The 26593-nt window shown below is 47.3% G+C and overlaps 1 protein-coding gene across 3 annotated transcripts in view; it reads right to left on the bottom strand.

Moving 5' to 3' along the window:
* Taok3 (TAO kinase 3) overlaps positions 1-26593 on the bottom strand; it is a 183082-nt gene extending 156489 nt beyond the window's left edge. Inside the window, exons 1-2 of one of the 3 annotated variants that reach the window (XM_028878825.2) lie at positions 26505-26593; positions 13394-13487 (exon numbers count right to left, since the gene is read on the bottom strand). The gene's annotated coding sequence lies outside the window, so the exon portion shown is untranslated. Of the gene's footprint in view, positions 1-11402; positions 11452-13393; positions 13585-26343; positions 26429-26504 lie in introns of those variants that run through there. The other 2 variants (XM_028878824.2, XM_037198641.1) reach the window with 2 other exon arrangements.

The raw sequence follows: 26593 nt of genomic DNA, 5'->3' as shown, positions 1-26593 counted from the left end.
GCAATATAAGTCTCTGTGTTTACTTGCAAGAGTTTTTCTTTCTGTAGGGAGGGCGATTGGAGATAGGGTCTGTGTAACTGCCCTGGCTGTCCCGGAACTCGCTTGCTTTGTAAAGAGCAGCCAGGCTCGAACTCACAAAGATCCTCAGGCTTCTGCCTCCCCAGTGCTGGGATTAGAAACGTGTGTCACCAAGTCTGGCTGCAAAAGTTCTTTTATGACATCAGGATTCTCAGTGCACTCCATACACAGCACAGCGTTAAACCTAATGGTTAGGATGCCCAGGGGGAAAAATCCAAAATACTTGCTGAGGGGCTGGCCAGAGGGCTAAATGGGCAAAGATGCCTGCTGCCAAGCCGGAGGCCCTCAGTTCAGGCCCTGGAGCTCACATGGTGGAAGGTGAGTCCCCAGAGCTGTCCTCTAACCTTCATAAGCATGCGCCCTTTCCCCACCAGCTCCCAATAGATAAAGAATTCAATGTGAACAAGCATTATAAAATATGGGGTATTGGTACCTGCACGGGTCCATTTGCACGGGACAGAATAAAGTATGAGGGCGCCACCACACGAAACTGCTGCTGTCACTCATTTAAAGGACATACGGCAAGGCACCGTACCTCACTTTTTGAAAATCAAAACAGACCCACGCCCCACTTCATCTTTACCGTGTAGTGACGCCAGCATTTTCCCCCAGCACCCCCGTACTCACTGGCCTGTGTCCTGTCCAGATTCCTCACTTGATTATCTCGACCCACAGATCCAAGCTCTTGAATCTTTTGCAGTGGTGTGAGTGGGGATAATGGCCAGTTCGACCCCCACCCCGGATGCCTATGCAGCAGGGACAGACTTGGTTGGTCATATCCTCATGGAAAAGCACAGATGTGACCGGAGTACCAGTTCTAACCCGCCCACCATCCTCACCTGCCTCTTAGGGAGCAGCAGCAGCACAACAATCCTCCTATTTGACAGGGATGGGCACACCACGCAGAGATGGGCCCCTGCTGGCACGAGCATGTTACCATATGGTTAAAAACATGAAAGGCACGAGGCAATGAGAACTTTTTTTCTTTTTTCTTTGATGGGGCTTCCACTATGTAGCCAAGACTGGTCTCAAACTCTCAGAGATCCACCTGTCTCGCCTCTGCATACTAGAATTAAAGACGTGTACCACCATGCCTGCTCATCGATGGTATTGTATTAACCACTTTTTTTTTTTTTTAAAGATTTATTTATTTATTATGTATACAGCATGTATGACTGCAGGCCAGAAGAGGGCACCAGATCTTGTTATAGATGGTTGTGAGCCACCATGTGGTTGCTGGGAATTGAACTCAGGACCTCTGGAAGAGCAGTTGGTGCTCTTAACCTCTGAGCCATCTCTCCAGCCCTGTATTAACCACTTGCACATGCTCTCCCCACCCCTATTCATGATGGAAGCCGGTGGAAGAAAGGATTTTTCAGAGGCTTCCCTTAACTGCACAATGAGTCCTGACCAACTGATGTGGATGCGATTGATGCTGCCATGGGGAGCATCCTGGCTGTGTGAACAACAGCGCTGCCCTTCTCACACTCAGAAGCCAGCACTTCTTTCTCTCTTGCTCTTTCAAAGCCTGGAGCTGCTGGTGATGCTTACTCTTCCTTGTGTCTGGTCTTTTATTATATCACACAATGTGCATCCGTAGAGCTGGGGCCTCATGGTAATGCCCACTCACCCCTTCACCTTGTCCAGGATACTCAGAGCGTTAATCTGATTTTCCGAGGTGTTAGCCAGTTGAGGATCCCCAGTAAGCTTCTGAGGCTTAGTCCGCTACTAGCTAGTAAGTAAAATGCTAAAAAACAAACCCCACATGGCCAGATCTACTATTTAGAAGCAGTTGCTCCTGAATGTTTGAATGAAAACGTCACATTGCAGGATCAGGTCAGGACAAAAACTTAAAGTCAAACAGGCCGGCGAGATGGCTTAGCAGGTAAAGGGGCTTGCTGCCAAGCCTCAGAACCTGAGTTCAAACCCCAGGACCCACACGGGAGAAGGAGAATACCAACTCCTGCAAATTGTCCTCCGACCTCCACATGTGTGTTTGCCCTCAAACAAACAAATATTTGTAAAAGAACAATAAATAAGGGCTGGAGACTGGTGGTTCTCAAGCTTCCTGATGGTACGACCCTCTAATACAGTTCCTCAGGTTGTAGCGACCTTCAGTCATTAAGTTATTTTGTTGCTACTTCATAACTGTAATTTTGCTACTATTATGAATCATAATGTAAATATCCGATATGGTGACCCACAGGTTTCGAACCTCTGGGCTGGAGTGATGGCACAGTTGTTTAGAGCACTGGCTGCTCTTCTAGAGGACCTGGGTTCAGCTCCAAGCACCCACATAGTAGATAGATCACAACCATCACAACCATCCATAACTCCATTTCCAGGGACCTGATTCCCTTTCTGACCTCCTCTGACACTAGGCATACCACGTAGGTACAGACATGCATGCAGGCAAAACACACACACACACACACACACACACACACACACACACACACACTCTTAAATGAAATAGATTAAAGAGACTGAAGTATAGCCAAAATAGGTAAGAAATAGTTATTAAATAATGTAGTCATTAATTAGGAATTGGCTACTTTGGACAGGTACAACATTTTTCCTTTCTTAGTCAAGATGTTAGAGAGGTTAAAACAATGAGGTTTGGATGTAAAACTTGAATAATAATAAAAAATATGGAACAGGCTGAAGTATGAGGAAGGGAGGGTAGTGATCAGGTTTGGGACGAAATGTGGCAGGAGCCGGTCTTGACCAGATGAAGGTCAGTAAACAGCCATCTGTCCAGAGAGCCAGGGCCACACCCTTTCGGACCCTCGCAGCTAGAGGGAACTGTCAGACTCTGGCTTGCATTTTTGGTGGGTGGAGAAAAAAAGGGGACACACAGCCAGGAAGTAAATGAATGCCTCTCTTAGGACACAGTGTAACAATTCTGTCCCCTCATCCTGTTTTGAAGAAAAGAGAGAAAGAATCCATATTTCTGGAAACCAAGCTCTTAGAGGTTTAACTGCTATGGAATCTTCTTGTGCCTGGAAAGGAACCTAGAATAATAATAATAATAATAATAATAATAATAATAATAATAATAATTTAATACTTTAAATTTTATTTATTTATTTATCTATTTATTTATATTTGGGTTTTTTGAGACAGGGTTTCTCTGTGTAGTTTTGCGCCTTTCCTGGAACTCACTCTGCAGCCCAGGCTGGCCTCGAACTCACAGAGATCCGCCTGGCTCTGCCTCCCGAGTGCTGGGATTAAAGGTGTGTGCCATCACCACCCAGCTATTATTATTATTATTATTATTATTATTATTATTATTATTATTATATTATTTGTGGTGGTGTATTGGGGGAGAAAGGGTGAGAGAGGAAGGGGGAGGGACAGAGAGAGACTCTAAGGAGCTAATTTCAACATTTATAACAATAAAGACTTAAAAAAGCTAATTTGATTATCTGTGCAACAATGAAGGCTTGGGAACGAGAGGGAAGAGGCACATTTTATGACAAAGCGATGAACATCTGTTGATACTTTAAGGTAAGAAAGCTACATGACATCAGCCATCCTAGTTACTACTTTAAAAACTGTAAAGAAGTCTGGAGTGTCATATGCAAAATACACCTGGGGTAGGGTACGATTTGTATCTTGTAGTTACTTACAAATCTACCCCACTGATCAAAGCAAGAAGAATGGATTGCCTGTTTGCCTGGCCACCCCCCTTCAGGGGGAGGGGAGAGGCAGGCAGATTTCTGAGTTCAAAGGCAGCCTGGTTTATATTGTGAGATCTGGGCCAGTCTGACTACACAGTGAGACCCTGGCATAAATAAACAAATGAATGAATGAATAAAAAGTAGATAAGGGCTTCTTTGAGTCAGACACTGCCACCATTTTGCTGCCCAAGGGAAAGTTAGCGAAAACAATGGTGGGCCCAGCTTCCACGTCTACTCACTCCCCAAACCTCCTCATCAGGGTCGGGAACCCCCAATTAAGACTGATAAGGAACTCCCTTTGAGAACATCTGCTATATAGAGACTCTACAGTGCCACGTGACATCTGGTCATCATTACTTTGGGGGCAGATTCAAGCGTTTTCACAGTTGAGTCCCAGTTCCCTAAAATAAAAGTTATGTTGACGTCTGCTATACTGTAGAAAAGATTAGCACTCACACTGCCTATAGAAAATACAAAACATTATCCTTCCGGGACACCTTTGAGGAAAAGCAACACATCAGTATCAACGTGTTAAACTGGAGGTTTAGGAGCCATTTTGCTTTGTTTTTTTGAAACAAGGTTTCTCTATGTAACAGCTCTGGCTGTCCTGGAACTCACTTTAGACTGAAGCTGGCCTTGAACCCACGGAGATCCTGAGGGCTGGGATTCAAGGTGTGCGCCACCGCCACCCGGTAAATTTTTATGACTTCCCACTATTATAAGCATCTAAAATACAAAGCCTGAACAATGACAAGAAACAGACTGGCTGGCCGACCTGGGTGCTTGTACAATTCTACCACAGGGCCATGCTTTGGGGGAAGAAGACACCTTTAAAAGAGTAAGTGGAGGTCTGTTTCCTACCTTACCTACAAGACAAACATTCACAGAGGATGGAACGACAGACAGTTCAGTCTCTCTCCAGGTGCCTGAGGTCAGCCGAGATGTTCTCTCATCCTACTAGTCTGTAGGGAACTCCTCCTCCTCATGTGTCTACACCCCACCTGGAGGCCATTGGCCATAAGCTTCCTCAGCCCCTCACTTGTCTTTACCCCCAACCCTCTTTCTTCAGGTTGACACCTCTCAGCCAGGACAACAAATGGCCCCTTCGTCCCTTACCGGGTGGCCTGCTCGCTGATCAGTCCACCCTCTCATCGTCTTCCATCCCTGCCTACCCGCCCCTCTGCGTGGCCTACATCATGCCGAGGCATCCCTGCCTCTAGAGGGTGGGGCCTTCCCCGTCAGGAACACACTTCCGGGACTTTCGCTCCAACCTGCTCATCTCCACATCCGGAAGGATTCTTCCCAGGTCGGATCTTTTGGAACCTCTGGGCAGGCCCTCCTCACGGGCCCTGGTTCCTTCCCCCTGGGGCCCCGTGAGAGCCCCTGCAAACACCTTAGGTGGCACCCCACCCCACCCTTCCACGCAGGAGTTGGTGCTGAACTCTGTACTCTCTCCCATTCTCACTCTCCTCTGTACTCTCTCCCTTCCTCACTCTCTCTGCCGATAGCTCTCTCTCCCGAGCTGCTAATGCCCTCAGAATCTCTCCCCGGCTGCTTTTCTTCTTTTTCATTGTGGCCGTCTTCGGTCCGGAACCTTGGTCCAAATTCTCATTCCCAACCTCTTTCTTCCTTGAAGTCACTCCACAAACTAGCTCTGGAGAGCTCCTTCAAAGGCTCTGATTGCACCGGTCTCTTCTATTCAAATGGCTTAAATGGCTCCCCACTATCTCTGGTTCAGAGTTCAACCCTCTTGCTATGTGATTCAAAAGGCCTTTGATTTCCCACTGTCCCTAAGTACCCTAGGCTTTGTTCACACCCTCTGCACTTGGCTGAGCATGCACTGATTATGTCCTGCCACACCTGATGAAAAGCTGGCCAGCCTCTGGGACTTCGTTCAAATTCCATCTCCACCGTGTGCAGTTGCCCCCCGACGGCTTCCTGATGGCAGCCGCGCCCTGTGTCTTCCCTTACATGACGTCGGCACTCCTCAATTTTATTAATTATGGCTATGATAGGATGCTTAGTCATGTCTTCTGCATGGTACCCTCCAGGTGGCAGACAATTGGAACCATTCATTCAGAATTAAAGACAGACCACCTGTCCAGGACCAAGTTGAGGTTTTATGTCTGTCTTGTTTCTGGAGAAAACATCCAGGAGCCAGTTAACTAAATAAACAATGTTTTGTGTATTTGTGTGGAGGACTTCAGAGAGACGTTATCAAAGAATTTTCATTTCTATTATATAACAAAAATAATTACGAGCAATTCCACCCCTAGGTACATACCCCAAAGAACTGAAAACATACGCTCCTATGAAAATGTATCCATGCAAGCCAGAGAGACAGCTCAGCCATAAAGAGTGCTTCATGCGCTCCTGGATCCCAGCATCCACACAGGGAGGCGCACAACTGCCTGTAACTCTAGTGCCAGGGGATCTGATGTCTTCTTCTGATCTCTCTGTGCACTTACACACACACACACACACACACACACACACACACACACACACACACCAGTACCTATGAGGATGCCCACCTCAACATTATCCACAATCACCAAGTGGCAACAACTCAAACGGCATCAGTAGATGGGTCCACAGAATAGGATGCCCCCTACACCCTGGGATACTGCTGGTCTTAAAAGGGAGTGAAGCTCTGACACATGCTGTAACATGGGTGAGACTTGAAAACACCATGCAAAGTGGAACACACACACACACACACATACACTCACACTCACACAACCACTTATGGTCTGAGTCCACACATAAAAATGCTCAGCTGATTCACAAAGACAGAGAATTAGCAATTGCTTGGTGCTGGAAGCCGCTGCAAGTGCCTGCCAGCAGGGACCCTGCTGTCTGGGACGTGGGACCGAACTGACAAGAGTCAAGATGAGTGGTTCTCAACCGGTGGGTCAAGACCCCTTCCAGGGGGTCATCCAAGTAAGACCAGTAGAAAACACAGATCTTTACATTCTAATTCATAACAGTAACAAAATTACAGTCATGAAGTAGCAACAAAAATAATGTTGTGGTTGGGGGTCAGCAAAGCATGAGGAAGTGAACTGAAGGGTCATAGGATTAGGGAGGTTGGGAAACACTGGGTTAAGATCATGGTGATGGCTGCAGCAGCATCATGGATATACTACAGGCCTGAATTGTGAGCTTTAAAATGTCAAGTTTCATACTGGCAGACTGTGTATGTGGACAGAGGTGTGTGTGTGTGTGTGTGTGTGTGTGTGTGTGTGTGTGTGTGTGTGTGTTGGGGCCTGGGGGATTGAACCTAGGGCCTCCTACCAGGCAAGTGCTTTACTGATGAGCTGTACCCCCAGCCACCTTTTTTACTTTTAGGATCTCCCCAAGTTGCTTAGGCTGGCCTCTGTAGTCCAAGTATATCCTCAACTTATGATCCACCTGCCTCAGTCTTCCAAGGAGCCAAGACTATAGGCCTGTGCTATGAGGCTCAGTTTAGTATAATTTTCTGCTTATTGGTTAAGAAAAAGATAGACCTGCCCCAAATTAGAAAAATATTCAAGTCCCTTCGACATTAACGGGATCATTGATTGAGTTTAACACAGACACAGGAATAGATCTACTCTTTAATTTCCCTTTGAATCAAAGTCAGACATCACAGCATCCGGCTGAGAACAGTGGAGGATGCAAGCTTGAAACAGGGTCCTTGTGTTCAAATGCTCACATTGATAGTTTAGCATCCTTACAGTAGAAAACAGACAGAGGCTTCTCAACACACTCAAAACACAACATGTGGGCTAGTGCACACCTTTCATCCCAGCACTCAGGATGCAGGGGCAGGAGGATCTCTCTGAGTTTGAGGCCAGCCTGGTCTATATGGCAAGTTCCAGGATAGTCAGAGAGATATAGGAAGACCCTATCTCAGAACAAAAGCAAAAAATCCCATTGAAAAAGAGAAGGATGATCCAGGTGTGCCTCTCCTGGGTATCCACCTGGAGGAATCAGTCGTCAGACACTGTGGACACCTGCACACCATGCTTATTGCTGCCCTGGTTACGGCAGCCAAGCCATGGGATTGGCCTAGGCTAGCTCGTGGGTGAGAAGGGTGGGGAAGATGTACATATATTCAGCCATAGCCAAGAATAAAATCCGATCATTTGCAGGAAAGTAGATAGAATCAGAATCACCAGAAGCCAGGCATGAGAAGACAGTGTCACATGTGTTCTGGGCTTTGTGGAAACGAGAATTAAAAAAAAAAAAAATTACATATGAGCCAAAAGTGGCAGAGGGCTGCTAGAGGATGAGAAAGCTGGGAACTGAAGGGGGCGAGGAAGAGGGTAGGTGAAGACGGGTATGATGGAAGCATGATACAGGCCGGTCACACCAACGTCACAGTGAAAGCCCTTCACTAGCATATATAGTGTGCACAGATTATAAAACCCCAGTGTGTGCACTAGTGAGGATGTGAGGCTGAATGACAGGGGCACACACACCTTTTGTTTTGTTGTTTTGATCAATGAAAAGCCATCTGCTGCTGGTGGCGTGCGCCCTTAAATTCCCAGCACTCAGCAGGCAGAGGCAGGAGGGTCTCTGGGAGTCCAAGGACAGCCTGGTCTACATAGCAAGTTCCAGGCTGGCCGGGAGACTATGTAGTGAGACCCTGACTCAAAAAACAAAACAAGAGTTCAAGGCCAGCCTGGACTACAGAGTGAGTTCCAGGAAAGATGCAAAGCTACACAAAGAAACCCTGTCTGGAAAAACCAAAAAAAAAACAAAAACAAAAACAAAAACAAACAAACAAAAAAAAAACAAAAAAAAAAAACAATAGATGAAATCCTATTGGGAGGTGGAGGCAGGAGAATCAGGAGTTCAAACTTAGCATTGGTGCTGTCACCAATTTCTAGGCCAGGTTGAGCTACATGAAACCCTGGCTCAGCAAAAAGACAGCAGAACTAGGCGGAGGAAGAGCCAAACAAGACACTGGGTCTTGAAGAAAAAAGGTAATGTGTGAGTGGGTGGAGAAACTCTCTGAGGAAATAACCGTGAGTACCAAAGGCAGGACCAGGGTGAGCCTGGGACATCTGACTGCAGAAGAGCAGAACGGACCGCCTGCCCCAGAGTTGAGGAAGGGAGGCTGGATAAACACTGTGGGGACAGACTAGGAAGGGTGTGGGGGACACTGCAGTGGAAAGTGGGAAACCTCAGGGGCTCTGTGCACGGAGCTCTGTGCTGGAAGTGGCGTGTGAAGAAGGCTATGCAGCGGGGTATGCTGATGATGCCTGCAATCTTAGCACTGAAAAGAGCGAGGCAGGAAGATGGAGTGTTCGAGGCCAGCCGAGCCTGCACACAGCGAGACTGTCTCCACTATCCACAAAGACACAAGGAGTGAAAAGGTTGTTCAGAATGAGCTGGAGTGGGTGGGGGTGAGACCAGGAAGAAGAGAGGCAACTTTGGTGACCTGTGAATGAGGCCACCAGGGTCTGAGTCAGAAGGGGAGACAGGGAACAGTGTATTTTACCACACTGTTGAGGATGTCTGATTGGGAGCTTCCGGATACAAGGAACACACATAGAGGAATCCAGAAGCAGGAGGCGGGGGGTCATGCTACAGACGGAGACCAGGACTTTCAAGTGTCAGGACTATGTCCACAGAGGCTACATAGTCCTCAACAAGGGGACAGTTTCTTGGTTTATTCATTTATTGCCAGTGTTTCCAAATTTCACATCTGCTTCGCCCATCCCATGAACATCATCACGTCTTCAACTCATCAAAGTTTACTGGTTCCTTACCAGAGATAGACAGTAAAAACAACAACAACAACAAAACCTTCTTTATCTTCTGCTTCTGGCTAAAGAAACACCCGAGAGTTCTTCTTCCGTTGACCCAAGGTGCTGAAATACAGTCTCAACCTGATGTGGCCACGCCAGAGAAAACAGCGCGTGGACTAAAGAGTCGGGTCCCCAGCGCCAGGCGGAAGCGGGACGTGGTGATGTGTCCATAACCCTACTACTGACCAGAGACAGAGGCCCGGACACATGCATGAACAGCCAGTGTGCCCTCGTACACATGCGCACACATGCACACACAAGTAATTTGAAAATACACCCATACTTCGTTGGCCACACTGCTTTCCTGAGTTTTTCTGAGTTCTATCGGATGGGGAGGAAATTCTCAAGGGGGAGGTGGCAAAGAGGAAATGGTGCTAAAGATGAGTCTCCATCAGACCGAATAATCATCTCGACTAATAATTACTGTATCTACAGCCAACTCTGCTTCCTCCCCGACTTCCTCCCACCCTCTTGGCCTGGGTAGCACGGAACAGGGTGAGAAGATGAAGGACATCAGCAGGTCCCATCTGCATGTCCACAGCACTGGTCTTCTCCTGACACTCTGTGACCTCACATAGCTTGTGCACTATTTTTCTTCCCACGGTCATTTTCCGGTTAGGCTGTGACTGGGAGCTATCTTACTCCAGAAGCAGCAAGAACAAACGTAGCCACCAGACATCAGTCATGGGCTCTTGCCTTGATGTACGGTCAACTTTTGGCTTCGCAGACATTCTCTTACTTATTCCTACACTGATCTTGGGAAGTAGGGTCTCTGGCCAACGCCCACTTTCCAGTTTGAGACATCTGAGTCTTCCAGGAGGTTAGCGGGTGTGTGAGGCGATGGAATGAGCAGGTGGCAGACACATTCCTGTGCCAACCGCAAGTGCACGTGACGAAAACCAAAGGAACACAATGAGGCTGACCATGAGCCACAGTGCAGGGGTCAGGGTGGGCCATCCTCTAAGAACTGTGTTGTGGACACAAATGACAGGTTCTCTGACGCCCTGAACTGTCCCAGGGGGTGGGTGGGACCCTGCTAGAGTTAGAGTCTTACTGTCCCCTTTTGGCAGGACACTCACATCACATCAAGGTCAGATGGTACACAAGAAAAAAAAAAAAAGATGCTATCAGCTATCAGCCTGTGCAGGACTGATGAGGGCTGGCAGATGGCATTAAAATGCTTTAAAGTGTTTCCTGAGACTGTGCAGGGACAGGCCAATCTGGGGCAACTGAAGCTTAACTTTGAAAGGAACTTTCAAAGTTCCTATCTCTATGTGTGTATGTATGTATATATACACATTTATATGTGTATGTGTGCATGAGTTATATATACATATATATAATGTATATGTGTGTGTACACACACACACATACAAATACATACACTCACACACACACAGACATACAAACATACACACACACACACACACACATACATACACACTCCTAAGACACTTCTAAAAATAACTTGCCTCTGCAATTCCTAAGCATCTGAGCCCAGATGTCACGTTTCCTCTGAAGGCTTCCTTTTTATGTTGCCACCAGGGCTGAACCAGAACAATCTAGAACTTCAGGCCCCGTCCCAGGAGTTTTTGATTCTTCTTTAATGTTTTGTATGATGGTCCCAATGTGTCGGGAGGTTCTCACACACTGACTCTGCAATAATTTAAAACAGGAAACACAGGACTCTCACTGTGAAACTCTGCCTGCCCCCTCCCCCGCTTTCTGCTAACATGTGGCCTTGTACAAAAGGGGTCCATGTGATCTTCGCGGGCCAGAGATAAGGACTATGACCCCGGGAAACTAGAGAGAAGGGTCAGCCTGTGTCGTGTCAACTTACTCTGGAGAGAGAGCCCTGTCCTCTGGATGGAACCGGCACACGGTTGGCCCTGGGTAAATCAACAAGCACAGATGAATGAATGGCACGCAGCAGCAAGTGACTGACTTCCACCTTCCCTAACTCCAGAAAATCTGAAATCATCTGTCAGGGTGAGGCCACGCCCACTTCCTCTCCCCACCCACTCCCAGCTCTGACCTGAAGCAGGACTGTGAATCTACATTCAGCCCATCCTGGCAGTTCTGAGAGGCTGCAATTTATATTACTTATACACATACACACACACACACACACACACACACACACACACATAAACACACACCCCCACGATTTGGCATCATATTTCAAAGATTATCTGAAATTTTTAATTTCCTCTTTTCTTTAATAGACCTCCCCACCATGAGCAGCACACCCCACCACACACATTCTTGAACAAACAATGCCTCCTACGCAGAACGACAAGAATCAATGTACACACGGGACATGGAGGATGCTAGAGTTTGTCCAGGGCTGAATGGCAGCCCACGCATCTCGTTCAGTCCTTGCGGGGATTGCCTAGTAAAGCCGTTGTTAAAAGAGATTCACGGGGCAGTGTTCGGGCAGAGGATGTTTTAGACTAACTAACTTACGAAGTAGCGGGCTGCCAATCAAAAGTTACCTCCTTGCTTGCGTCATCTGACTTTATTTTATGGACTAGAGCTGCCCAGAAATTAATGACCTCAACGCTAAGGCATTTTCCTCTCCACTTTACTAAGTAACTAAGCCTAGTCCCTAAAATGATTTCAAAAAATTGCAAAACCGAGTAACTGTGGCCAAACTCTTTGATCTTTGTGTCTCTATGTTTGGAATTATATGTGAGAAACTCCTCTGCTTTCTGCCCTATTTTCCCTTTCTTTGAAGTAAGAAAAATAGGAAGTGATATTTTTAAGGTCTGGGACAGACCCTCTGCCATTTTGAGTAGTTTACTATCGAGATGTTACTTTAATGCTGGGGGTGGCGGGCACCCATTAGGGTAGGCGGCGTCCACCTTTAAAAAGGTAACCTTTGGCATATTTTGAAAGTTTTCTTCACGGGCTTTTCTGCCAAGATTATGACATTCTGTTGGCAGCCTGGCCTTCGCTTTGCTTATCCAGAAGAAAGAGGGAAAACTTAAAAAAAAAAAAAATCTAAGTTTTGAAAAATGGACACAAAAGCCCAACTCTGTCAAACCACTAACTGAACATAGCCTGTGTGTCGGCCGAGCCTCGGCCTTAGGTTTCTCGGCTGGACTTTGAGCGAAGGTCCTAAGGGCTCATGTGAAATTCAACACCAAGTTCAAGTGGCTCCCGTGTGTGAGCACTGTGTCAACATAAGGGGCTGTATAATGGGACATTCAGTGTAAAACTAAAAACCAAGCACGCTTACTCGCAATGGGCTGCCCGAAACGTAGGCCCCAAGGCGACACGACAGAGGTTTTCCATGGAAGCCCGCCTCCCTCAGCAGTCGATAAGCCTGCGAGGTGAATTTCTTTGAAAGGCTGGCTCCCCGGCAAGATAAACCTGAGATCAACTTCAGTGACAAGGACACCCTAGGCTGTCAAGCGCCTTCAGATCCTGAGAAAGGAAGCTCTTCACAGACACTCAAGTGAGACTTAAGCAGTACTTCCTGGTCAGACCCGGAGCCTCAAGAGCACTTTACAGGGCTTTGTATTTTGACATTTGGGGAAGGAATGTTCTAAAACAAGTCTCTCGTCCGCACCTCCCCACCCCTGTACCCCCAGTTCCCACCAAAGAGAACAGGCGTGAGCTAAATAAACACCATGTAAAAATCCATGACATTTGGTCAATGCCTGCAAACGCCAGGCCAAGCCAGGCCAGGGCACTGTCCTCCATAAAGACGTCCACAGCATCGGGCTACGTGAACGCGCCCCTCGTCCCTCTGCCTGGGTGCTCCGTGAGCTTTTCATGGGACACACCCTGTTAGGAGGCCGTGAAAGCATCCCAGAAGGCACTCACCGGGTTCCTTGAGAATGAAGAGCGGTCAAGATGTCTTCACATTTTACTCTTCGAATCTACAGTGCCGTCTCTTCGAGGTTTAGGAACGAGAAGTCTGCAAGAAACCCCAGAAAATCCTTATGAGGAACTACAGATAAAGAAGCATGAGCAGGGTGCCCCACGGTGCTATCAGGCCCAGCAGCCTGCATGCCGCATTTCCTGTTCCGACGCCCATTGGCCCTTGCAGGTGCGTGTGCCTCTGGGTGGTGCCAGTCTGCCGTTCATTTGCTCTCCTCTCTCTCTCTCTCTCTCTCTCTCTCTCTCTCTCTCTCTCTCTCTCTCTCTCTCTCATTCTGTCTCTCTCAACTATCTATCAATTCCCTGAAGATTTAAGGTTGGCTTTACCAAACCAGGAACATCTAGGATCTAGGACACTACCACCCTAAGTTCAAACTGAGAACCATGCAGCAAGGCTCATTATGGACTGGCGATCGCCTGATTTGAAAGGGCTGCGGACATTTAACTTCAACAGGTTTTTGTGATTTCTCGAAAACTCGCCATGACTGAGCCTGTCCTAGAGAGTAGGGAGGATGAAACAGGATGATTCCCAGTTTCAAGTCTTGCTCAGGCTACAGAGGGGCTTCAAAGCCTGTGTGGGCTTCAGGGTGAGTTCAAGGACAGCCTGGGCAACTTAGTGAGAGGCTGTGTCAGAAATGAGTGGTGGAGGGAGAGGCTGGGAAGGAAGAGGGCTCCACGGTTAGGAGGGCTTGCAGCTCTACCAGAGGTCTGGAGTTTGGATCCCAGCAGCCACATCGAAAGGCTCATAGCTGCCTGCAGTTCTAGTTCCAAGGGATCCAAAGCCACTTCTGGCTTCCCTGGGCACATACCCCCATACGTGCATCACACACACACACACACACACACACACACACACACACACACACACAGAAATTTAAAAAAAAAAAAACTTTAAAAAATAATCGAGCCTATATAAACCCGAGGTCCAACTCACTATCTAACCCTGTCACTTTCTCAAGGTTCCTGGCACTAGAACATTGTGGTGACCAGAACATGGCCTGGGATCTGGTAGATTTTGTATATAAAAGGGGAAGAAAAGTTTCATATGACGGAGACAGAAGACACTCAGCTGGCAATTGGTAAAGCTGACAGCAGTTCACGTTTACTCTAAAAAGCCTCGTGATCAGGCCTCCACTGGAAGCCTGAAAAGGTTTTTCAGGCTTGGTGGCTCACACCAGTAACCCCCCTGCATTGGGGGGGGGGGTGCTAAGGTGGGAGGATGGCAAGTTCAAGGCCAGCCTGGTTCACACGGGGAGACGATGGAAAAAGACCTTTTCCAGACCCTGGTACGTGGAGGTGAGGGTTTGTGTGTCCTTGGTATTCCAAGTGCACGTTGGAGGTGGTGGCTGTGGGTGCCGGCAGGCAAGATGTCGTCAGTGCTCAGTTATTTTAATTCAGGCTTAAACGAATTACTCATACATGCAGAAAGCTGATAACACCCCCAAAATAACATCAGGAGTTTGAGCTGACCAGTTTCCATCGTCAATATCACAACCAATGGAAACCAGGTGAAAAGTCTCCAAGGAGTTAATGCTCCTGCGCCGGGACTCAGTATTACTGTGGGTTTAAGTGTTCTGTGCCAGGCACCAGAGAGGTTTCCTTACAGCGAACAGTGTTCATAGGTTTTTCTCCAGCCTGAGATGCATCCTTCCTGGCTTGTATGGTCAAAAATAAGAGTGAATGAGAGGCCGGTCCAAAAGACAATACCCAGAGAGTAAAGTGGACATGAAAATGCTTCCAAACTATCTTTTCTTCCTCAGGATTTTTACTTCCTTATGTTCAAAAGAACGAAACTCCTGTAGCCAACCAATTGGAGAACTGGCTCAAGGCAGACTTCTACTAGACATTCAACAAACACTCACTAAGCAACTAGCTGGGGTGAAAGCATTAAGTCAAAGCGACAAGAACCCCTCCTTTGTGGACCCCAAATGCTAGTGGGGAGATTGAAGGTGAACAGAAGTGAAACAAAAACACTTGCCAGTATGATCAAAAACACTAGCCGGGTGGTGGCGCACGCCTTTAATCCCAGCACTCGGGAGACAGAGGCAGGCAGATTTCTGTGAGTTCAAGGCCAGCCTGGGCTACCAAGTGAGTTCCAGGAAAGGCGCAAAGCTACACGAGAGAAACCCTGTCTCGAAAAAACAAAAACAAACAAACAAAACAAAAAAACAAAAAACCACTAATGACAGTCTATGTTGGAGAGGATTCGGAGCAAGGGGAACACTCCTCCACTGTTGGTGGGAATGCAAACTTGTACAACCACTGTGGAAATCAGTATGGCGGTTTCTTAGAAAATTGGGAATCGATCTACCTCAAGACCCAGCCATACCACTCTTGGGCATATACCCAAGGAATGCTCAATCATACCACAAAGATACATGCTTAACTATGTTCATGGCATCACTATTCTTAATAGCCAGAACCTGGAAACAACCTAGATGCCTGTCAACTGAAGAATGGATTAAGAAAATGTGGTACATCTACACAATGGAGTACTACTCAGCAGAGAAAAACAATGACAGCATGAAATTTGCAGACAAATGGATAGAACTAGAAAAAATCATCCTGAGTGAGGTAACCCAAACCCAGAAGAACAAACATGGTATGTACTCACTCATAAGTGGATTCTAGATATAAAGCAAAGAACAATCAGACTGTAACCCACAGATCCAGGGAGGCTATATCGCAGGGGGGACCCTAGGATGACTGTGGCTTATAACAAGTTTTGGTTTTACTCAATCACTGGGCAAGCCTCAATGAAACATTTCACTATTAGGATAAGAATTTATACTGTATCAAGCTGATAATAGAAAAATAAATTAATTAATTAAAAAAACAAAACACTTGCCAGAATTAGCAAGTGTTGGAGAGAAGAATTCAGTCTGAAAGGTGGAGACCACCCAAGTTGATTTGTGCTCAGCTACTAATTGATCGTTCTAGAAAGGAAGGTCCTTTGCTTCGAAAGAACAGTGTGTGGAGGTGACTTATATCACCACCATCTTCTGTTTTTAAACCTCAGAGAAAGTACAAAATTCCAAAGGACACAACTAATAAGAACACCATCCAAGGAAACAGTGTAATAGAGCCCAACATCAACAGTCAAAGTGAACTCAGGAGGCAGAGTCAGGTGGATCTCTGAGGCAGAGGCCAGCCTGGTCTACAAAACAAGTTCCAGGACAGCTAGGGCCACACAGAGAAACTCTGTCTCGAAAAATTAAGAGAGTAAAAGTGAAATGTTAAAAATGACCATGGATCTTTCCAAGTCCTCGGTTCCTGATGCCTCCTGATGTCAGACATTCCAACTGTCATGCTCAGAGGTAATCTTCCCTCAGGAACTTGTCCCTATCATCTTTGCCTGAAGCGACAATTGTATTCTATAATTATCTCCATAACTATACTTAAATACTAGTTTGTATCTAAAGTGTTACAGTTCAGTACAATTCAATAATTAAGGTATCTGTTGCAAGGTTAGAAATGTAAGAGATTGTCCTTTTTTAAAACCAAGAAGATGAACCTCTGCAACAGAGAAGGGAAGTGTAAACCCAGAATGGACTATCAGAAAGAATATTCTAGCCGGGCGGTTCTGGCGCACGCCTTTAGTCCCAGCACTCAGGAGGCAGAGCCAGGTGGATCTCTGTGAGTTCAAGGCCAGCCTGGTCTACCAAGTGAGTTCCAGGAAAGGCGCAAAACTGCACAGAGAAACCCTGTCTCGAAAAAAACCAAAAAAGAAAGAAAGAATATTCTAGAACAAGGAAAGCATATACTTAAGAAAACTCGAGAGAGAAGCGCAGGGTAGTTAGAGGTCTCACTAACGATGGCCCTGGGTCCATGAAAAACACTCCAGAAACCCCCAAAGAATCCTGAAGATGAGGGACGGAGGTGTTGAGAGGGCAGGGCAAAGATGGGACCGTGGATGGCCAGGCAGGAAGTGCATGGCTAACAGGCAGGTGACATGGCTGAGGGGGAAGGTGGCAGGAGCAAACTGGCTCCCACCAGTTGTCCTCCGACCTCCACAGGTGACCCCCAGCAATACCCCATACACAGAAAGTAAGTGTGTGAGAGAAATGGGGTACTCAAACCCAAGAATATGTTGCTAAATCTGCCCCGAGTTTAATAGGCCCAGAGATTGGTTGGGGTCTTTGACTAGATGAAGAAAATTGGTGTCCTCCCTTGAGGAAGTCAGAAAGTGTCTGTGTACCCTGGAAGGACAGAAAGATGAGGCTAGGGGCTGGAGAGCTGGTTCAGCAGAAAGAGACAGACATACATACAAGCAGACAGAATGACACCCACATAACATTATAAAATTAAAAAAAAAATTTAAAGGAGACACTGGACAATTGTCACAGTGTCCTAGCATCCTACTAAGGCGCTTATGGGACCGTGGAGGATAGAAGGTGAGGATGGAGGCGGGGTGGCTTCCAAATGAAAAGCCAGCCCCGGGGCAGAGCTAGCTCCTGCCTCTGCCCCCAGCACCGAAGGACAAAGAAACCACACCTAGCTCACCGGGGTCAGGCTTGCTACTGTCTTGGTGATCTTGGGAAGTCACTGGCTCCCGGAGCCTCAGTTTCCCTGTATGTAGAGTTACTCCTTGTTCTTTCTGGAGTGTGTCATTCAGTGGAGCAATGATCCGTGAGAGCACAGCAAAGGCGGCCAGAGAAAACGGTTTCAAGGGGTGGGGAGAAGCGACGTCCACCGCTGATGGGGTCGTCAATGCTCGTCACTGTGCTCGGGGTCGACACGGGGCCCTTCATCCACTCATTCTAAGACCCCGGAGAGCCACATATCCTTCTGGGACAGAAGAGAACATCTGATGCTTCCAATGTCACCCAACTTACTCAGGGCCAGGCAGGTGGCACACTAACGGACCTGAAAACCGTGGCTTTTTTAGTCTTTCTGAGCCCACACCACCCTTTTCGCCACAGTGTCAAACAAGGAAAGGCTAACATTTGTTCTTATTCTTCCAAGGGAATCCTGTCTCTCTTCCCAGCCTTCATTAAAAGGTTATTTTTAAAGAAGATAGGAAGCACTCTTGAACGCATTGGGACTGGAGACCATTTCCTAAATAAAACACCGACAGCACAGACACTGAGCACAACCATTAATAAATGGGACCTCTCAAAACTGAGAAGCTTTTGCAGGGCAAAAGACACAGTCAATAAGACAAAAAGACAGCCAACAGATTGGGAAAAGATCTTCACCAACCCCACATCCGACAGAGGATTGATCTCCACAATACATAAAGAACTCAAGAAACTAGACATCAAAGCACTGAACAGTCCAATTAAAAAATGGGCTAAAGAGCTAAACAGAGAATTCACAAAACAAGAACTACAAATGGCTGAAAGACATTTAAAGAAATGCTCAACATCCTTAATCATCAGAGAAATGCAAATCAAAACGACTCTGAGATACCACCTTACACCTGTTAGAATGGCTAAGATCAAAAACACCAATGACAACCAATGTTGGAGAGGATGTGGAGCAAAGGGAACACTCCTCCACTGTTGGTGGGAATGTAAACTTGTACAACCACTGTGGAAATCAGTATGGCAGTTTCTCAGAAAATTAGGAATGGAACTACCTCAAGACCCAGCCATCCCACTCTTGGGCATATACCCAAAGAATGCTGATACATACCATAAAGATACATGCTCAGCTATGTTCATAGCAGCACTATTTGTAATAGCCAGAACCTGGAAACAACCTAGATGCCCATCAACGGAAGAATGGATGAAAAAAATGTGGTACATATACACAATGGAGTACTACTCAGCAGAGAAAAACAATGAAAGCATGAAATTTGCAGGCAAATGGATGGAACTAGAAAAAATCATCCTGAGTGAGGTAACCCAAACCCAGAAAGACAGTTATGGTATGTACTCATTGGTGGATTCTAGATATAAAATGAACAATCAGACCACAACCCATAGAACCATAGAGGCTATATATATATAGCATGGAGGTCCCTAGGACGACTGTGGCATATAATAAATTTCAGTTTTACTCAATTATTGAAAAAAAATAGCCAAATGAATGGAAATACATGAACTATGAACCAAAGGCTGAGGGGCTCCCAGCTGGATCAGGCCCTCTGAATAGGTGAGACAGTTGATTGGCTTGATCAGTTTGGGAGGCATCTAGGCAGTGGGACCAAGTCCTGTGCTCATTGCATGAGTTGGCTGTTTGAAACCAGGAACTTATGCAGGGACACTTGGCTTAGTCTGGGAGGAAGGGACTGGACCTGCCTGGACTGAGTCTACCAAGTTGATCTCAGTCCTCGGGGGAGGACTTGTCCTGGAGGAGGTGGAATGGAGGGTGGGCTGGGGGTAAGGGGAGGGCGTGGGAGGGGGGAGAATAGGGGAACCCATGGCTGATATGTAGAACTGAATGGCATTGTAAAATAAAAAATATATATCACAAAAAAAAAAGAAAATAAAGTGGAAAAAAAAAAAAAAAAAGGTTATTTTTAGGCCAGGCAGTGGTGGCGCCTCATACCTTTAATCCCAGCACTTGGGAGGCAGAGCCAGGCGGATCTCTGTGAGTTCGAGGCCAGCCTGGTCTCCAAAGCGAGTTCCAGGAAAGGCGCAAAGCTACACAGAGAAACCCTGTCTCGAAAAACCAAAAAAAAAAAAAACAAAAAAAAAAAACGGTTATTTTTAACAGAACACTTTTTAAAAACATTATTTTTTCAAGTGTGTGCACCTCTGGGTGTGTGCATGTATGAATGCAGGTACCTGAGGAGGACAGGGTTATTGAATGCCCTGGAGCTGGAGCTCCAGGAGGTTGTGAGCCACGCGCTATGGCTCCTGGGAACTGAATTCGGATCCTCTTTAAGAACAGGGCCCATTCTTAACTGCAGAGCCATCTCTCTAGCCTACAGAGTATCCTTAATGTATTCATTGACAATTCCATGCATGTCAACAATGTATCTTGATCATATCTATCCCCAACTTCGCTCTAAATTTGATTATTTTTTTATTATTATGGTACATGTGTGTACATGCTGGTGTATATGGGCATGCATGACACACACATGTGGAGATACAGGACAACTTGGTGGAGTCATTTCTCTCCTTTCCCCCTATGTGGGTTACAGGGATTGAACTCTGGTCATCGGGCTTAGAGGCAAGTGTTTTAAGGGACTGAGTCATCTTGATGGGCCCCCCTGTTCACATCCTTTTGATGAGCTAAAAGCACCCAGTAAGGACTAGTCAGAAGTCATAGACATGACCTATTAATTTGCCAATCACAATTCATTTCCCCATTCTTATGCACACTACTGAGCATACTTCCTACTTCATGGCCTGGGGTGTGCGAAGATGAGTAAGGACCACCTGTTTCCTTAGCTCACAGGCCAGTCAGTGAGAAGCATATGGAAACAGGGACCTGACACACAATGGCTGAAAGGATTTTGCAAGCCCAGGCATGGTGGCTCAAGCCTGTGATCTTAGAACTTGGAAAGCTGAGAGAGAGGCTACTGGAGAGTTCGAGGTCAGCCTGGCTAGAGAGGAAGGCCTCGTCACAACACGAAACAAAACAGAAACAGAAAAGGAATTTTGCAGGGCCAATAAAAGCAGAAAGTCTCACAAAATACCTTTACCATCCTCTTTGCTCTCAAATCTTGGCCCAGGTCACTTAAAAACCACGTCACTGTTGCTTTGGGACAGTATCTGTGGGGGGGCTGTAGCCTAGCATATTTGAGGCCCCAAGTTCGAGCCCCATCATCTAAATAAATACAAGAAAATACGTATATTTGCACATTCCCAAAACACAGTCTTCCTTTATCCCCATGACCAGTGCCTGCTCTCAGCCCTGGAGCTGTCTTCCTGATGGTGGGCGGCAGTGATTGAAGAGACAGACTCAGAACCGGGTGGAGCGCTGAGCGGTGATAGCTGAGTGCTGGGCCCTAAATGGGACATCTGTGTCGATGGAGCCTCCCGGGGCCTCAGAAGGCTCAGGGAGACGCTGAAGAAGAGGGGAGCTGCAGGAGTGGGGAGGGGGCTGTGAGGTGATGTCTTCTGGGCATGGTATACCCACTACACTCAGGAACTCACTGCCGTTGTGGTTACCTGGGGACCCACATGATGGACGGAAGTCAAAAGACCAGCCAGCGCTCAGCCAGCGCGCCAGCGGGCAGGAGTAACTGGACTCTGGATTACACATGTGCCAGTGTGGGGGTGGGGTGGTGGACGTGAGGTGGGAGGGGGATGTGTTGGAAGGTGTCTGGAGAGACAGAGAAGAGCGTCCTGGAGTGGATCTGATCAAGATATATTGTATACGTGGGTGAAGTGGTAGAGGATAAATAAAAGATACTCTAAACATTAAAAAAAAAAATGAAAAAAAAATTTTTTAAAAAGGCTTATGTTCTCAACAGAAGAGAAAATTGGCCATGAACTATAATTCTGGTTAGTGTGTTTACTGCCAGGACCAATTAAGTTATTAGTTTATTTAAGAAAGCTTTCTGACTTAATTAGTGGGCTCTCTTGTAGTGGGGAAACAAGATGTATTTGAATTGCCGTTACCCTTGTTTGCCATGGACACATGCCAGTGACAGACGGACAGAAAGTGCAGTAGACGAACATAAATACGGGGCTGGCAGGGCTGGAGAGCTGGCTGATCGGTTAGGAGCACTGGTTGTTCTTGCAGAGGACCCGGGTTCAGTTCCCAGCATCCACATGGTGGCCTCACAACCATCTGTAACTAGTTCCAGAGGATGTGATGTCCTCTTCCGGCCTTTGAAGGCACCAGGCACACACGCAGTGCCCAGACATCACAAAACACCCACACATATAAAATAAAGTCCTTGCTTATAAAATAAATAAACAAACACGGGGCTGGTGGGATGGCTCAGTGGGTAAAGGCATTGCCACCAACCCTGGTGACCTGAGTTTGATCCCTGGGGACCCACATGATGGAAGGAGAGGAGCGATTATTCCAAGTTGTCCTCTGACCTCCACACGGACATAGGAGTCTATGGTCTAGGCCTACACACAGTAGATAAATGAGTATAAGAAAAAATAAAAGTGAGTATACACCCCAGCTTAATCTGGAAATGAAGTTTCCCCTCAAAATAGTGGAAGAAGCTGGCGTTGAACTCTTCCAATGAATGTGTCATTCATGCCTTCCACTATTAAAATGAGGCATTGAAGCTCATTTGGTTTCACTTCCTTCATGGAGGCCGGAGGTAAAATGGCGGGACCACTGGTGACGGACTCAGGCACAGAATGCTCCATTGGTTGGGAACTAAACACATCCTCACAAACAGCAAATCAGCCAATCCAATGGGTGATGAGGCTAGAAATCACCCGGGGCCAAACTACACCCCCAAAATAACAACTCAGAAACTATCTCCTGTGAGTGATAGGAATTTTCCCCCTGAAGGAAGATAAATTGAAAAATGTTTTCTCAGGAAGTCCCCAAATGTGTTAAGACTGGATCTTTCCGTGTGTGTGTGTGTGTGTGTGTGTGTGTGTGTGTGTGTGTGTGTGTGTGTATGTATCTGTGTTCTTTTTAGGAGAGAAAGAAGAAATTTAAACTGGGAGTAAATTATGGAGGAAAGAGTGTGTATGTAATACTGGATGGAGCATGGGTGCAGAGTAAGGCTTCATGATCCCCCTGCATCAGCTCTCCAGGAGCTCCACTCGCGCACCCTGCTCTACTGAAGACCCATGTGCTTATGAATGTTGGCAAGAAATGAAAACGCTTGTTCAGGTTGGCTTGACTGTTAAGCCACGCCAGATAGCCAGGCAGCCTCGGCGAGCACAATGGATCCACTGTGCAGGACTCCTGCAGTCAAGAGTGTAAAATGGGCGATTAGGTTTCCTGGGCTCTGGCTAAGACCAGGTAAAGAACATGGAAGTGCTCACCTGACTCTCTTCTTGTCATTTTATTTCTTTAAACAAGAAACAAGGCTTTGTTTGTTTATTTTGGTTTTTCGAGACAGGGTTTCTCTGTGTAGCCCTGGCTGTCCGTGAACTCACTTTGTAGATCAGGCTGGCCTTGAACTCACAGAGATCCACTTGCCTCTGCCTCCCAAGTGCTGAGATTAAAGGCATGTGCCATCATGGCTGAAACAAGCCTTTTAGATGAACAAAGATCTCTCAGGAATTCCTACCCTCTCACGCCCCTCCCCCAGGGAAGCAACTCGTGGGCCCCTTTTATCTCTAAGAATTCTACCCTACTCTGTCTCCATCATCCCTGGATCAATACCATATCAGAAAGTGGTTGCCATGGATGCCTGGGTGATAACTCAGGAGAGGGGCAGAGACTTTCATTTCCTACAAGGAAATACATTTCTTGTTCTGGCTTCAGAAATGACCGTTTGCACCAGTCAGAAGTGAGCTATCAGGATGGTGAAAAACTTCTCTGCACTGACACTTCCCTGACTTGCTGGAAGGACTGGGGCGGGTCTTCCCACTCAGAGCACCTCAGGCAGCCGCCATGCCCTACCCCCAGGATGAATAGACACAGGAGTTAACTGACTTCATCCTATCCCCACGCCCCTGAATTCTGGGAAAATCTGTGCTTGAGGCAGCTGATTCTGTCCTTAGCATCACTTGTCTCCCAGGGGAGGATTTCTAATAGCAGAGCAAGCCTTTTATCGCCCCGTTGGAAACCATTTCAGACATTGGTCTTGGACTGAAACAGCATTGGGGCTGGCAGTATGGCTCAGTGGGAAGATCACTTGTCTAGTGTTTGGAAGGCCCTGGGTCTGATGCTCTGCACCTAAAGAGAGAAACAGCAGATCTAGGCAAGTCTACTTTTGCTGTTGTTCTGGGGACCAAACTCACGGCTTCGGGCTTATTAGGTAGGAAATCCCCACCCCTACCTTGTATCTATGGAAAATAACACAGTAGACCTCTTGATGGAGCTGCGAAATCTTTCTTTGGTCTTTTGAGATGGTGTCTTAGAGCCCAGGCTGGCCCGGTACTCCTTGGGTATGTAGCCCAGGCTGGCCTCCAACTCAAAATTATCCTGTCTCATGCCCAGTGAAGGAATCACACACACTGAACCTGACTCAGAGGAGACATCTAAATAACAGAAATGGGATAGTAGTTACATTCTCCATTATTTCCCTAAAACTATCCTTTTCTAAGTTTCTAAAAACAAAACCAAAGAAAAGAAAAAAAAAGAAATAAAACAGTGACGAAGAGAACAGAAGCAACATTAGAAACAGAGAAAAAGGAGATTAAAAGATGAAATACAAGAGATACATAAAAATGCCACAATGAAAATCTATCCATTTGTAACGGTAATCCAAAAAATAATTTAAGACAAAAAAAGACCCATCATGATTACTTAAAATCATCAAATATAAAGTTGATGACCAAATAAAGTACATTGGGGCTGAATTCAGAAGGTGGGTAGGGCCATGCCAACTGATCCCAGAACCGAGGTCATGATATTTTCAAATCCCTCGGAGTAGAAGGCTACCCAGGAACCGACCACCTGATTGCTTCAGCTCCTTGTCCAGCTTAGAGTCAGACCTACAATGTCTGCTTTGAATACACATGTCTGGTTCCTTAGAAAGTGCCATTCATTTATTGACCCCCACCCAAGTAACTGTTTTGAAAAATTGACTGTGACCTTCTGACTGTGTCTACCACATCCAAGTTCAACAGCCTGAACTACAGACCCTGCTCTGGTTCTCTTAAATCTGCATGGTAAACAATGATAGAAATAGACTGCCAAATGGGAAAAAGTTTCTTAACTCCTCGTGGAGCGAAAATGAAAAACTAAAACCAAAACAAACAACAACAAAAACCAAAAACGGTGCTTCAGGAGCACACAGCGTTAAAATTAACACACTAATTAATCCAAAGCGAGGAGGATATTCCAGAAGACATCTTCCTCTAACTTCTTGTGATGGGTCAAATGAGAGCCTCTCTAAGGTTCCCCCCAGATCTGTCATCAAGGAATCCCCTCCAGGTCGAACTTGAATAAAGAGGCGGAAAGCCAGCCCGCTGTTTGCTAGAGGTAAGGTGCTTGCTTGTCTAATCTCTACAAATCGTCAGACTAGCCCTTGGCCAGCCCTTGCGATCCAGTCCTTCACTCCCGGGCCCATCACATGATCCCCCTTCCAGCGTCCCGGAACTCAACCCTCAGGGAGCGTAGAAGCGGAACATCGGGTGTCCAGGTGTCAGCGTTGCTGCTGTCCCCACCCAATGCCACCGGGACCCAGGCTGCCGGTGTTTTTCCCCAGGTGCCTGGCTGCCAGGTCAGAAAGCCACGCTCTGAACGCTCTTCTCTGGTACCCCATTCACCCGCTCTCCCTGGACTCTTCGATGCTGGCCCTGCTCTGCCCACACCCGTCTGTCTCGTCCTTTCGTGGGGACCCCTCCCGTCACGCAGCTGTCCTAAACTTTCATGAGGTCCTCTTCACATCCATTGAGAGGGCACAGTTTTCAGAACCCACTGCCCTGATCTCCCTTGAGGTCCTTTGCTTATTCTCTGTCTTAGTCCCTCTTGGGTCCCCTTCCTTCATTCCGCTGCCTGGGTTCTCAGCCTGAGTCCACTTGCTCAGTCTGCAGTCCCGGTCCTGAGCTCTCAGTGTCTCCTCCGCTCACTCCACGGTTCTGGTCCCTCTGTGGGTCCGGTCCGCTCTCCCCACTGGTCCATCTGGGGCGGATCTCCTCGTTCATCCCACCGTCACCGTCCCTCCTGGGTCCTCTCGCTCATCCCACTGCCCGGGGTCCCTCTCCAGCTCCCTCTTCAAGTCGCCACGTTAGTCCCACTGCCCGGTCCCGTCGTGGGGTCCCCTTGCTCACCTGCGGTATTTCTCGGTCCCCCTCCTCATCTTACTTTCCCCACCCTTCTCGGCATCCCCTCTCTCACCAGCGGTCCCACTCGTGGGGTCCACTCGTCACCCCGCCGACCCTGTTCCCATCCCTCACCCGTGGTCCCTCTCGGGGTCCCCTCGTCACTTCCCGGTCCCCCGAAGCACTGGCAGAGATCCGCTAGCAACTCCGCTCCCGGGATGCTCGTGGCCGCTGCGCCGGGTCCCCGCGCCGCCGGGACTCCGGCTGTCACTCTGGCGCCCGCGCTGCGCTCTCACCTCAGCGCTGTCACCCGCGGCCCCGGCGCCGCCGCCTCCTCTGACTCGTGCCCGGAGTCGCTCTCGTGCTGGGTCCTCGCGTGCTGGGC

This window comes from Peromyscus leucopus, chromosome 23 (assembly GCF_004664715.2).
Source record: "Peromyscus leucopus breed LL Stock chromosome 23, UCI_PerLeu_2.1, whole genome shotgun sequence".
Classification (NCBI taxonomy): Eukaryota; Metazoa; Chordata; class Mammalia; order Rodentia; family Cricetidae; genus Peromyscus; species Peromyscus leucopus.
Note: the sequence above shows the minus strand (reverse complement) of the source record. Positions and strands in the feature narration are given on the sequence as shown.